The sequence below is a fragment of the Armigeres subalbatus genome, unplaced genomic scaffold (genome assembly GCF_024139115.2).
Source record: "Armigeres subalbatus isolate Guangzhou_Male unplaced genomic scaffold, GZ_Asu_2 Contig302, whole genome shotgun sequence".
NCBI lineage: Eukaryota > Metazoa > Arthropoda > Insecta > Diptera > Culicidae > Armigeres > Armigeres subalbatus.
Genome location: NW_026943045.1, coordinates 206,432 through 221,696, shown reverse-complemented (window position 1 = coordinate 221,696; position 15,265 = coordinate 206,432). Strand labels below are relative to the sequence as shown.

Here is a 15,265-nt window from a genome sequence, read left to right as displayed (position 1 = left end):
AAGCAGCTACCCGCAGTATTCCAACGACGAACGGCGACGTTATCATTGTCGTCGACAATGTCTGCATCGCCATGGGATTTTTTTTTCTTCTGACAGCAAGCGAACGGAGATGAATGAGGATTGTAACACGTGGGAAAGTGTCTTTTCTCGTAGCAAATAAACACCAAAGTGAACGAATCGAATTGCTGAATTGCTGCGAACGTTGGCGACGGCAGGCAATTTCGAATTTCCTGTGATGTGCTGCGAGGAGTGGGCTTTAATGTTTCACTCGATATAATTTCAGACTGAATGATTGGGGTCCAATTATTCGGTGCCCGAGCACATGTTGAAAGAAAATTGATAACTTTTGTTTGATGTTGTGAATTCGTTGATTTTATTTACTCGAATCGGAATCGTTTTGAGCGTTTTTCAATCGTGACATCGAATCGAATAATAATCCTGCTAACAGTGCTTACCTGTAGGGTAGCGATTGAAACCACTTTGAATCGAATATCGAACATGACTCATATTTCAAACACCGGCCTTATAGCGGCCTATAACTAAAACTTCACGCGCGGATACTCGGTGCCGGTCTATGACATTTTCAGTTTGGAAGTTGTCTCAGCTTCCCTGGGCATAAAAGTATCATCGTGTTATGATATACGAATGCAAAAATGGTAACTTGGATTAGAAACCTCGCAGTTAATAACTGTGGAAGCGCTAAATAAACACTAAACTGCGAGGCGGCTCGGTCCCAGTGCGGGATGTAATGCCCATAAGAAGAAGAAGATGAATATAGTGTGGCGTAGCTTCGTGTTCAAACTATGGTCGGGCATCTTCCGGATGGTCAGAGCTTCGTGGTATACGGAGCCTCGGGCTACAAAAGTATCCAACAGTTACTATCTAGAAACGCAAATTTGTCGTGCAATACCGAACTACCTGATCGATGTCATTATAATTGGTTCCGCTCCTGGTTTATTCTGTAGAGATGTGTGTTTGTTGAATAGTGGTTGAATGAAGCTTCAAATTAAGACCTCACCTTTGAACCACGCTCGCCCGGAAACTTTAGGGACTATGGAAAATAGCCACCGCGCAGGACCATTGTGTGACCACTTCATTCGCTAATTTTGACGAGTACTCTGACGGACTAATATGAAAAACTCGTTCTAGATTCGCCTATCATAATCATCGCCTAGCCGTGCGCCCCCCTTTGCTAACGAGTTCGCCTTCTTATTGCCGTTGATTAGGCTATGACCCATACAAAGGTAGTCTTGAATGATTTTTTCACCAAAACACGCATCTGCTCTCCTAAGTTTGTTAGAAAGTAGGATGTGTGGTTAACAGGTTTCATCGATCGGAGTGCATTGATAGAACTTCAGGGTGTCTGCAAATTATCCGTACAACAAGACAGGTTTTTAAATATTTTTTGGAATAAATTAAATAACCAGCATGCATTACATGTTATTATAATAGGACTACATAAACCAAGCTGAATTTGTTGAAACTGTTGAGGTCGAAATACGTATCTGTCAAGATACAATCAAGTGGTGAAATTCAATGGGATTGTACAACTCGTCTTATGACAAGTGAAAATATAGCCATTCTAATTTTCCACAGGAAATATATCGGAATGTCCGATTAAACTTAAAACTACCTCGAGAAACAAATTCTACATTATAACGGATAAATACTCGATTTTTTTAACGGGCAAACTTTTGGAATTTAGAAGAATATTCTTGGGATTTCAACAGATGATTATTCTGCGGGATGTTGCATGAAATTTTCAAGAAAAGCATCGGAATTTCCACAGAGAGTTATTTGGAGTATTACGTGGAAGCTTTCAAGGTTATCAATTGGGAAATTTTTACGAAATTTCCACGCAAAACTTCCGACTTGACATTCTCGGAATTTTAACTCGAAATTCTTCGATTTTCACAAATTTGAACTGGCGTTCAGAATTATAGGACAGATGCGTGACAGATTTTAAGCAGTGGCGCGCCGTTGCAAAAGTGTCGGCGATGGGCGCCCCTCTAGGAGGGATCGAATGCTACAGATATTAAATTACTTGGCTTTGGACAGAGGATTAAATTTGATTTCCTTCCGTGATTGATTTCCATATTTTTCCAATCACATATGATGTTTTGTAAAATTTGGAAAAGTCTACGTAGACGTCAAGGGGAGGGGGGAGGGGTTTCAGAAAAGTCTACGAAAGTCTACTAGGGGGACGGGGGGGTTTGAAAAGGTGAAATTTCGGTCTACGTGGTTTGTGAACAGCCCCTAAGACATGTTAATTCCACGGTTGGAGACTCAAAGTCCATCTATTCGACTTCTTGATTCAGCCTCCGAGCGGTTTGCTCAATGTTAATAAAACGACACAAATTATTATGGCAAATACCATCAATTTCGAATAGCTACGTAGTCCTACGTCACCTTTGCGTACAACCCGATTGGGCTGCACCTTTGATTTTTTTGTACGGAAAACCGGAAAAAAGCATTCACAAAGACTTAATTTTATTATACATGAAATGACGGTCAGTTCTCAGAATATACATCTGTTACAGCCTGCTGAGTTGTTATGCCCATATAGCTACCGATTCAGTCCATTATTGTCTGTTTTTGCTTTGTAGAAGCGAACTATCAAAATCTGTACGGATAATTTGCAGACACCCTCTATAACTGTCCCTGAATATTATAATAATGGTCTGCGGGCTGATCGAAAATGATTCCCTAAGCGAAGTTAACTGCTGCCAATTTCGCAACATAAGCTGAATGCGGGTCCTGATATTTCAAAAAGCAGTTGAATTTACTTTTGAAAACACCGAAGACTCTCAGAAACTGTACCGGTGAACCAGTTTAAGCCTATTATCCATGTTTTCTAAGTCAAGTTTGTTGCTTATTACGCATTTCATCAGTATTTTAAGTAAGAGTTCCTGGAGACTGTGTTCATGACATGTCATTCAGAATGGCTGCCTTGCGGCTTACCAACACAGTCAAACAATCAACCACCCCACCCACCCCGATATGCACAGACAAATTTAATTCATATATTGCCTACATACCTGACCATCTTCTCACTAAAAAAGTAAATCTGGACTTACTTCTAAGTTCAATCTATGCGGCGATATGATGATATTACCACATAGCGCTAATTTAGGGAAGATATATCTAGACCAACATTTGAAAAGGGCGTAACAGCCAAAATTTATTCCTGCTGATTCTTCGTCTACATATATAGCTATATATGTAGACGAAGAATCCGAAGGAATAAATTTTGGCTGTTACGCCCTTTTCAAATGTTGGTCTAGATATAAGCAAGTGAACAAAGTGAAAAAAATCCCCCCAGTAACGCACTATGCCAACGACGTCGCCGGCTTCAACAATCTGCACGTCGTCGGTAGCGTCGTATGCAAGCAATCATTGATCACCAGCAGACAGTGATTCCGATATGAACTATTGTGAAATCATAGCGGAAACATGTAAAATATCGATTTAATTAATCAATCTTTTCCTAACTCATTATGTATTGATGCAATAATAATATGTTATTGATTCTGTTTTGGGGTGCGTTTCAAAAATTGAAAAATCGGAGCAAAAAATGATTGTGTTATTGGTGCGTTTGAGCAGCTGGCAACAACGGTTGAGGATGTAAACATAAACAGCCAGCATCGTGAAAACATAATTCATAAATATTCACCTAAACCAAAGAAAAACTGATGCTTTTCTGGCAAATTCCATCAGTTAATCCCATACTTAGACTGTATTGATTGATTCTGTTTCTAAGTTGGGCTGAATTCTTCCGAATGCGTGCAATGTTTACTGTTGTCGGATGTTAACAAAAAATGAATCCCACGTGTATGCTTACTGAATTGGTATTGGAAGTTTCCACCACTACAAATCCATGGTTGATGATTTTTATGATACAAACACATAGCAATTTGAGTGTCACAACGCTTCACCTTAAAAGTTTGACTCATGCAAGTAATTCTAATTTCTACTCTTGTGATTTTTGATTGTATGCAGTATCCCAGTGTATGCTGTGTTTAGATTTCAACAGCTGTACGGTAATTGATGGAGAGTTGAGGTAGAGGTAGATTTATAAGCAGTGTGCGATGTTGATGTTCAGTTGAGGGATGAACGGGATCGATTTGTAGATGGTTTGTGCTAGCTGTTGTGGATTCTGAATGCTGGTAGTCATGATTTCTGTTGTTGGGTTGAGGCGGTTCGGTTCCAGTTGATGGTGTGATGACGTGTTTGAGCTATGTTGTTGGCATGATGATGGTTGCGAATCAGGTGAAAATGGTAGTGCTGTGATAGATGATTGGCCGTTTGTTTGATTATTGTCCTGGTTGTTGATGCGGATGTGGCATATCAATGTTGCTGGGTAGCACTACCATCTTCACCGGATTCGCAACCATGATCATGCCAACAACATAGCTCAAACACGTCACCACAACGTCAACTGGAACCGAACATCCTCAACCCAACAACAGAAATCATGACTCCCACTCCAAACACCATCAGCATCTAGAATCCACAACAGCCAGCACAAACCATCTTAAAATCGACCACGTTCATCCCTCAACTGACCACCACCATCAAACGCACATCAACAAACACCAAAAACTTTTAGAAGTAAACACAACACAGACAAATAATAAGATGGCCAGACTAAAAGAAACAACAGCACTAATGAAACATATCGGCACCAACATTTCAAAAGGGCGAAACTGCTTTTGCAAACAAAAGCCCACCCACAACGTCCAGCACCATTGATTGAAAGAAGAGGATTCGCTGCTTCCATCAGTGGCGTTGGATTGGGTGAGTGGGCTCAAATTAGCCCACCAGCGACATGAGAAGCTGTTGTTTACCAAAGCAGTTTCGCCCTTTTGAAATGTTGATGCCGATATTATAGACCAAGACCATGAATTCGACTTAACTAAAACATGTATACTAGACCATTCTCGGAGAGCCTCAGCTCTCCCCATCTTAGAGATGTGCCACATCTCAAATCACACTAACACCATCAATTACCATAAATATTTTGAAAATCTATCTTTGGAGGGACCATCACAGTAACCCAAAAAATATTTTTTAGTATGGAATAATTTGCTTCCATGAGTCGATATCGAGTCATAGAACATCGACTCATGGAGGTTTGACTGTAGAACGTTAGTGACCCTGCAGTCATTTAAATTATTTTGCCAAATTATGCTTCAGCCAGCTTCGATTGGCCATAATTTATGCATCATGTTGTAGTGCATGTTAGGTTTTATCACCAACATTGGTTGACACTTGTAGTACCAGTACTTTGGCTGCCAGGTCAAAGTAACCAAGATGTTAGTCACGCGAACAGGAACGACATTAGCGATCTTATGCTATTGAATCAACTATATCTAAACTAAAAGCTAATATTCGACAAATTTAGAAGCCCAAATTATGACCATACGACACCCAGAACGACATATAAATTAGAACGAAAAGGGTGAAGCCAGAGTAAACGCGATGTGCGATGCGACGCGACGCGACAGTGCAATTTGACAGCCTGTTGATAATGATTGTTATTCTTTTACGTGAGTCGCGTCGTGCAACTGAAACTGTGCAATATTGTAATTGAAAATTCTTCTCTAAAAATATAGTTTTTCCCTTGAAAAAGGTCACATCCAAACGTCGGGCAAAATAGAACGTTAACCGTTTAATCATTGGCGTTAATTAGGGTAGCATCCATAAATTACGTAACACTTTGAGAAGGGGGGGGGGTCAAAGTGTAACAATCCATACAAAAAAATTGAGTGATTAATACAAATAAAAGGGTCATAGGGGTAGGGGGGGGGGGTGAAAATGGTCAATTTTTACGTTACGTAATTAATGGATCTTCCCTAGGGGGTGGATGTCTTAGCCCTTCCTTGGAAAAAATGTACCCCCATTTGAATTTGAACAGCTAGTTAGCAGTTATATCAATTTTCATCATAAAGTAAATGAATTACTGAAAAAGTTTGAAGACAAATGAGTTATTTCCCGTATTCATTCTATCATAATGAAGTGAGTGGAAGATAATTGAACTTTTTTCTCATTTCTGAGAAAGATTCCTCAAAGACCCGAAAGATGAAAAGGCAATATCAATATCTAATTGATTTGAAGGCATCAAAGTAAGCTTGATAATGAACAACAACGGAGACCTACAAAAATTTCAATCGAAGCAACCATGGTAGTTTGTCAGCAGTCAATGACATGTGGTCAAAGGACAGGAGTGACAGTTTTCCAGCAAACTTCGGTTTGGCTAGCAGCAAGATAATCTCCACAATTTCCATCATCATCCAAGAAGGATTCTCATCAGAATCCGAGAGGAATTCTCATTGGAATCTTTAAATAATTCCTTTCAGAATCATCGAGGTATTTCATTCGAAAACCAGAAGGATTCATCGGAATCCTCTCGGTATCTTCGAGGAATACCCTTGGGAATCTGTGGGGGATACCCTTCATAATCCATGGAGGGTTTGTTTCAGAATTTCTCGTTAATTTGCTTCGGAATTCCTCCGGAGTCATTCGAAGATTTGTTTCGGAATCGTTCGGAGATTTGCTTTGGAATTTGTTGACGATTTGTTTCAGAATACTTTGACGATATGCTTAAGAATCCCTTGAATATTTGCTTCCCTCAATGATTTGCTTCGGAGTCCCTTGAGGAATTGTTTCGGGATCATTGGATGATTTGCTACATCGACGGTTCGCTTTGGAATTCCTCGAAGATTTAGTTCAGACTCCCTTGACGGTTTACTTCGAAATTATTCTGCGATTTGCTTCGGAATCCCTCAACGAGTTGCTTCAACATCCTGCGAGGATTCTCTCCGGAATCGCTGGAAGATGTTTTACGGAATGCTTGGAGGATTATTTCGGTGTCTTAGTGGATTTCCTCGACAGATTGCTTCGACGATTTGCTTCTACATTCCTGGTACATTGCCTACGAAATCCCTGAACATTGGTTGGAATTCCTGGGGATTTCCGATGGAATCTCTGGAACATTCCCGTCGGAATTCCTGGAATATTCCCGTCGGAGTTCCTGGAGGATTCCCGTCGACATCGATATGTTAAATTCCTGGAACATTCTCTTCGGACTCCCTGGAATATTCCTGTCGAAATCCCTGGTGGATTGCCTTCAGAATTCCTGGAGGTTTCCTTCGGTATGGTTGGAGGATTCCCGTCAAAATATCTGGAGATTTCCGTCGGAATCCCTGAAACGTCCACATTACCACATTACCACTAGGATAGTTTAATGAGGTGGTAAAATCTCGCTTAACTTTTCAAAAGGACCTAAGTAACATTTTTTCATGAATTTATTTGAATAGCGCAATCATCAGAACAACATGAAAGCTTTTGATTGCAGTACTCAAATTAATTCATGAAAAAAATGTTACTTAGGTCCTTTTGAAAAGTTGAGCGAGAAATGTTCGAGACTTTTTGAAAAGAAGCTCAAAATAAAGAAAATAGATGAAGGGGCTAAAACCCCCACCCATCGAGTATATGAACAGGATAAGATATGTTTTTTATGCAAATAATTACTTTAAATCCCCTAGTAACGTAGAATCCATTATAACACTCATTCGGGTGCTATAATGGAAAACCAACACCAGAACAGTAGTTACAGCCTGGGCAAGTGTTTAAATAGTGTATTATCTGCGTCGCGTAATAAATGAAATAGTTTGATGTACATGACATCAACATTTTCCAAAGGCAGGTTCATCTATCGTTTTATGGTATGTCGAGCTATTGAATGTCGTACGATATTATGGAATCTGGCGGTGCTGGCAATATGATTTATTGGCAAAAATGATCATGTGTTGTAAATTAGATTGAACCATTTTAGTACAGATTTATCATATTAATGCCCATTTTTCGTTTCTTAAGAAATATCTGGAGATTTTTGTTTAAAGAAATTCCTGAAATGTAGCAGTTTCTTAAAAAAGTTCGAAGGAAGTCCTAAACCAATAGCAATGTCCAAAAGAAATCATAAAGAAATTTTCGAAGAAATTTTTTTCCTTTCGGAAGGTTTCCCTGATACAATTTCCGATGAGAATCCTTCTAAATAATTTCCGAAGGAATTTTCGAAGAAATCTCGTAAGAAATTGTGAGTATTGCTAAAGGAATTCCTAGAGGAAATTCAGGAGGAGTTTTTAAAATAATTCTTGGAAAATTGTTTGCAGAAATTTAAAAAAAAAATCCTTAAGAAGCTTCTAAAAGATATTACTAGATTTATTTGTGGAGCATTTCTGAATTACTGTACGAATCAATTCCAGGGAATATTTTTTACGAAAAAATGGCTGGAAGATTTTCCGAACGACCTTTTTGATAAATTCATGAAATATCACCTGAATGAATACTGCAATCCAGAAATACAGTTGGAAATTCCTCTAGTAAATTCTGCTAAAATTTCTCCACAAATTATTTTGAGAACTCCTCCAGGAATAATTTACAGAATTCTCCCAGTGGTTCATTTGACTACTTCTCCAGTGTTTCTGCGTTCAACCTCCAGAAAGACCTTTGTAAATTTCTCCAGAAATTTCTTGAGTAAAACAATGTTAAATAACTTTGAAAATAAATGCAGGAATTATTCTGGAAATAAAGTTTCAATGCAGGAATTTTCCGGAAATTTATTGAAGAATGAAATAGGAAATCATTATAAATTTTCAAAGTAGTTTCTAACGGAAATTCAAAAAATTTCCTGAAAAGAATTTCTAAAGAAATCTTGAAGGAATTCCCAAAAAAGTTTCCTAATGAAATTTACGAAGGATTCCTAAAGGTATTTCTGAAGAGATTCCCGAAATTCCGTGCAAATTTCAAAATAAATCTCCGAAGGTCTAAAGAAGTTTCTGGAAGAGTTGCTTAAAAAAAACAGGAGGAATGACCGATGGAATTCTTGTAAGAATTTTTGAAGGAACTGCAAGAATTTATTCCTAGAGATTCCGAAGGGATTTCTTAGGTAAGTATTGGCAGAATTATTAAGTTGTATTCTGAAGAAATTCCTAAATCAATTTCCGAAGAAATTCTTAAAGGAATTTCCAAAGGTATTCCTAAGTTGGAAAGAGTTGGACGACGATTCAACACACGCCGACTGGAAGATGCCACGGTGAAACGGTCCTTCGAACTGGAGACGCGTGCTGCAGATATTCCGGAAGGTGGGAGCGTGGAAGACCAATGGACCGCCATTAAGAATGCTTTCATCGCCACCAGCGAGAACAATCTGGGTGAACTACGCACCCAGAGAAAACAATGGATCACCGATGAGACCTGGAGGAAGATAGAGGAGCGAAGAGAAGCCAAAGCCGCGATAGAGCGATCGAAAACGAGAGGAGCCAAAGTCTTAGCCCGTCAACGATACACGGCTCTTGAGAAAGAAGTAAAACGCTTATGTCGACGGGACAAGCGAGCGTGGGCAGACTCTCTGGCCGACGAAGGAGAGAGAGCCGCCGCAACCGGGGACATTCGCCTCCTCTACGATATGTCACGACGCTTAAGCGGGGCGAAGATGAATGCAACGATGCCTGTGAAAGACGCGAATGATCAGTTATTGACCGACCCAACTGACCAGCTGAAACGCTGGTTCGAGCACTTCGAACAACTTTTTCAAGTGCCAACCAGGCCATCACCACCTCGGCATGATGCGCCTAGGATCCGACGTATAACACGTGTCAATACCGAAGCTCCATCACTGCTTAAAAGTTTCATGAGATTAAAACAGTCATCCATGCATGAAATCGAATAAAGCCCCAGCCCCATGACATCCGCTCAACTACTGCATCGTTTATTTCGTAATATCTGGGACACCGCAACTTTCCCGGTCGACTGGATGCAAGGTATCTTAGTGAAGGTGCCCAAAAAGGGTGACCTGACTGTATGCGATAACTGGCGAGGCATTATGTTGCTGTGTACCGTTCTCAACGTTCTGTGCAAAATTATCCTAGCCCGGATTCAGGAGAAGATCGATGCGACTCTCCGGCGGCAGCAAGCCGGATTCCGTACCGGAAGATCCTGTGTGGACCATATTGTCACGCTCCGCATCATTTTGGAGCAAGTCAACGAATTCCAAGAGTCCCTTTACTTGGTATTCATTGACTACGAAAAAGCTTTCGACCGTCTCAATCACGAGAATATGTGGGGCGCCCTGAGACGCAAGGGGGTTCCTGAGAAAATCATCGGCCTCATCGAGGCACAGTACGAGGCCTTTTCGTGTAGAGTGCTGCACAATGGGGTCCTGTCCGACCCTATCCGGGTCGTAGCCGGTGTGAGGCAAGGATGTATTCTATCACTGTTACTGTTCCTCATCGTAATCGATGAGTTTCTTGTAGATGCGATTGGCCGTGAACCAAACCGCGGGCTGTTATGGCAGCCTGTAACCATGGAGCACCTAAACGACTTCGAATTGGCGGATGACGTTGCACTACTCGCGCAAGGGCGCTCTGATATGCAGAGTAAGCTCAACGACCTTGCCGATCGCTCCTCCTCGGCAGGTTTAGTCATCAACGTCAACAAAACCAAATCGTTGGATGTAAACACGGTGACTCCTTCCAGTTTCACAGTAGCCGGGCAACCAGTGGAGAATGTTGAAAGCTTCCAATATCTTGGTAGCCAAATGGCGTCAGACGGCGGTACCAAGATCGACATAGGCGCAAGGATCAAGAAAGCAAGGGCTGCCTTTGCGAGTTTAAGAAATATCTGGAAAACAGGCAGATAAGTGAACGCACCAAAATACGAATTTTCAACTCTAACGTGAAATCTGTGCTGTTATACGCTAGCGAAACATGGTGTGTATCAGTGGAGAACACTCAACGGCTGCAGGTGTTCATTAACAGATGCCTGCGGTATATAATTCGGGCCTGGTGGCCTCACAACTGGATCTCAAACAACGAGCTCCATCGTCGTTGTCACCAGAGGCCGATAGCAACAGAAATTCGGGATCGGAAGTGGGGCTGGGTCGGCCACACTCTACGTAGGGGCGGAAACGAAATCTGTAAGCAAGCATTAGACTGGAACCCAGCGGGACATCGCAGCAGAGGCAGACCCAGAGGCTCATGGCAGCGAAGCCTCAATAAAGAAATAAAAGAAGTCGACCGAAATCTAACCTGGCAACAGGTTAAAGCGATAGCCGGGCATCGCTCAGGATGGAGATCTTTCAAGTCGGCCCTTTGCACCACCGGAGGTGTACAGGATCCATAAGTAAGTAAGTAAATTCCTAAAGAAATTTTGGAAGGATTTCTCCCAAAGGAATTTCCGAAGGTATTAATGAAACAATTTCCGTAAATATTTCTGAAGGAACTACCGAAGGATTTTCCAAAGAATTTATTAAGAAATTCCTAAAAAAAATGTGGATTTCCGTTTTTGAAATTTTCTTTCATTCCTTCTTTGAATTTTCGAAGGAATATTATGAGGAATTTCCAAAGTAATCCTCCAATTTATTTTTGGAAATACCTTTTCCGCGGAAATTCTTTCAGAGATTCCTTCGCAAACTCCTTTACAAATGCTTTAAGGATTTTCTTTGGAAATGCTTTCAGATATTCCTTCGAAAATCCTTTAGAAACTCCTTTGTTAATTCCATTGGAATTTCGATTGAGACTCCAACGGCAAGTCCCTTAGTTTTTTTTCAAGTCCACCTACCTTTTGTAGAAAAGTGTTTCAGGATAACCTTCCTAAATTCTTTTAGATAAAAAATCTTTTATGAGTTTATTTATTAATTCCTTTGAAAACTGCTTAAGAAATTCCTACAAAAAATGTATCAAGAACTCTTTCATTTGTCAAGGAGTTGCATCGGAAATTATTTTAGGATTTCATCAAACAAATTTCTCCAGTAATTCATTAAGAAATCTCTTCCGAAACTCTGAGAAGAAATTATTGGAAATATATTTAGACAATTATGGAAATTGATTCAGAAATACTTTTAGGAATCATTCGGAAATTACTTCAAGAGTTCCTTCGAACATTTCATCTAGAAATTCATTTAATATTTCCGGTGGAAACCCTTCCGAAAACTACTTTGGGAATTCCTATTTCTTTAATTAAAAAATTTCCATAGAAAATCTTTCATTGAAACTCTGGAATAATTCCGACAGGATTTTTTTTTATGGTTTTGCTAGAAGCGGAGAAATTCACAAAGGCCTTTCTAGAGGATAATCCGAAGAAATTTCTGGAGGAATGTCATAAGGAATTAATGGCATAACTTCCTAAATTATGGCTAGAGTGGAAAAAAATTGAAAAATTTTAAGAAATTTTTTTAAAAGAACCACGTAAAGAAACTTCAGAATGAATTTTCGAAGAAATTTTCAAAGGGGAAAACCCGAAAGATTATCGCATAGATTTTACAATGGAATTTTTGAAAGAATTGATACTGGAATTCTCGATGGAACAACGAATAATATCTATTTAAATTTCTAAAGTATTTTTGTGGTTTTTGGCTTTTCAGTCTGTGGGTTTTTTTAGAACAACCGTTTAAGATCTGTCCCAACGTTTCGGCAAATTGTTGTTGCCTTCATCAGGGGAAAAATCATGAATGTAGTTCTACGTCTAACGTCTTTGCTAAGGAGATTGTCTTTCTTAAAGTTGGTAGATGGTTCGTGTAATATGTTTCATAAATTGAACTTGAATTCATATTCTAGAATTAATTTTGTTTTGCACTATCATGGATGGAGTTACTTTCAGCTGATGATAAATTATTTTTGATGAACTTGGCTATGTTTGCCGAAATTCTGCCGAATTTGCCGAAACGTTGGGACAGATCTTAAACGGTTGTTCTAAAAAAAACCACAGACTGAAAAGCCAAAAACTACAAAAATACTCTAACATTAGCAGTCGAACTCTCAATCTACTAAATTTCTTAAGAAATTCCAAGATTTCTCCAAAAATTCTTTCGAAAATAACTTCAAGAATTTATTGGGAAGTTTTCCCCTCCAGGATCAATCGAAATTGGGGGAAAATCAGTTTTTTCCTCAGAACAATTTCGTCGTGCCCCAGCTTAACTCCGCCATAATTTATTCAACTCGTTGGATGCACGTACAACTTGCGCTGAAATTTTTTTTTAATCATCTTTTTGCAACTAGCTGCAACTAATATCAGAAGGAATTAGCGTAGGGAAAGGAGAGGCAATATGCCCTAGCTGAACATAGACTACGATTTTCATGGGTGTTTCAACCTCACGCAACAGGTAAACAATATAGCTAGCTGATGCCATATTAATATTAGAAAAAGTCTCAATCATATTGATAATATTCCCATTTCAAAAAAATGGGGGGGGGAGGTCGTTTTGGGGCCTCTTCCCCTATGAACAAACGCAACGATGATTAGGCTACCACAGCCGCCGCCGGTGGAGTAGCTAGAACAAATGGCTGGCCAAAAACCCTTTCTCGTTTTTCGAACTTTTGCATGGTATTACATTTTTAGAATATTCTTCAATATTATCTCCATCATGTGTCATTGAAATTTTTACGTTTTTTCCTTATTAGTATTAGTGACAACCTATTAAAAATCATGTTAATTTGATGGTTTTTAGCGTGCCGTAAGACAAAGATCAGTTACCACCACCCCCCTGGCGTCCTATACTATCACAAGGGGTTTGACAATAGCCACCATGTCCACGGACGGTAGCTCATTACCGTCCGTTGTTATTGTACGAAAATAAACATCATGTGTTTTGTTTACCATTTGTTTTGGTTAAATCTAAAAATTGTTTTCAAAATAATTTGCAAGATTTACATCTTTGACCATGGGAATTATGTTATTTGATGATAAAATATAATAAACTTACGAATTGGAGGGAATCTACAGGTCATTTTTCGTAACTTGTTCTCCCGCTCCGAATCAAACAAAAGATATTATTACAGGTCGGACTCGATTATCCGGAGACTCGATTATCCGGGGACTCGATTATCCGGGGTTCGATTATCCGGAATTTTAGACTCGATTATCCGGAGTATTTTTTTTTTCTTCAATTTTTTTTAATTCTAAATTTTTATTTTCAGTAGGATAATATACACTATAATTATTTTAACAATGTGGCGTATCTAGGCTGTGGGAGGGGGTTGAAAAAGGGGTCGTTTTGTATATTGAAATTTGACTATAGGCTTGTATATCAACTTCATAAATTCAAATGATTATATCACTATTATATTCATACAAAATAGGATTATATGACGAAATATGAACGTAGCTTGTATGGGAGGGACTGAAATAGGGTTGTTCTACATATTTATTCTATTTGGATGAATCAATTATTTTCTTCAGAACAGGTCCACAAACTTCTCGCTTCAAGAACTTTTCCGTGGTCGGAGACGAGCCAGCCTCGGGCTAAAAGTCTCCCTAATAAAGAAAGAAAAAAAAACATTTCCGTGGAAGCCTTGCCACCATGAAACGATGTGTTTGGATCGAGCCGGTGACAAGCGCGTTGTCATCATCATCAATAGACATAGACCGCTGTCATCATTGAAACGCAGTATGAAAAAAAATTATAGCCCAGGACATCCTGGCTACGATCTGGCGATGGGCTAAACAATAGGATGTCAGTAGCCTGGTTTGGATGCATAACATTGGTTGCAGAATTCGCTCTCAATTTATAATTAACGACGATGGACATAAAGCATAAGGCTTTTTCCTTATCATATCAAGACATGAAAACAAATTGCTCGTCACCTGATACAAATGCGAGAAAAGGGGCAGAGAAATATTTCCCCCACCGACGTTGTGATAAAACGCTTCGTTCTAGTACAATTGCCATTGAAGATGATGCAAAACAAGTCAAAATGCTCCATCAGCACCAATAATGACCTTTCAATTGGAGTTATCCTAAAGGAATTTATCCTTCAGAATATCACTCTTTAAGGAATAATCCATTAATTACGTAACGCAAAAATCTCGTATTTCCAGGAGAAAATGTTCAGCAACAAACGGAAACACGTTACCAAGAAGAGATTGCAAGGACCTGTAAATGGTTATTTGATGCACGGATCATTGCCTAATATTTGATTCAAAAGACCCCTTTTTGTCTCCCTCGGACACAAAGTATACCGAAAGGCTATTTGTTTTCTCCAAAAACAAACATATTTTAGATGTCTCGGAGCTTCATAGAATTATTATAACCCCCTTGGGCTATGCTCTGCTGAGAGAATGCAAATATCTCCAGGGTCGAAAGAAGGGGAAACCGGTTCAACACTCAATACAACTCACCTGTTTGTCTTCAATAGGAACTCACTCTTAGGGCAAATCCGTAAATACAGCGTAAAGATAATACTCCCGAATGGGGTCTTAGGGATAC

At 39.5% G+C, this 15,265-nt stretch overlaps 1 protein-coding gene across 1 annotated transcript in view; it reads left to right on the top strand.

The window, feature by feature from the left end:
- The window catches only part of LOC134203965 (uncharacterized), a 90,050-nt gene that overhangs the window by 22,716 nt on the left and 52,069 nt on the right, over window positions 1–15,265 (top strand). The gene's annotated exons all lie outside the window — the stretch shown is intronic.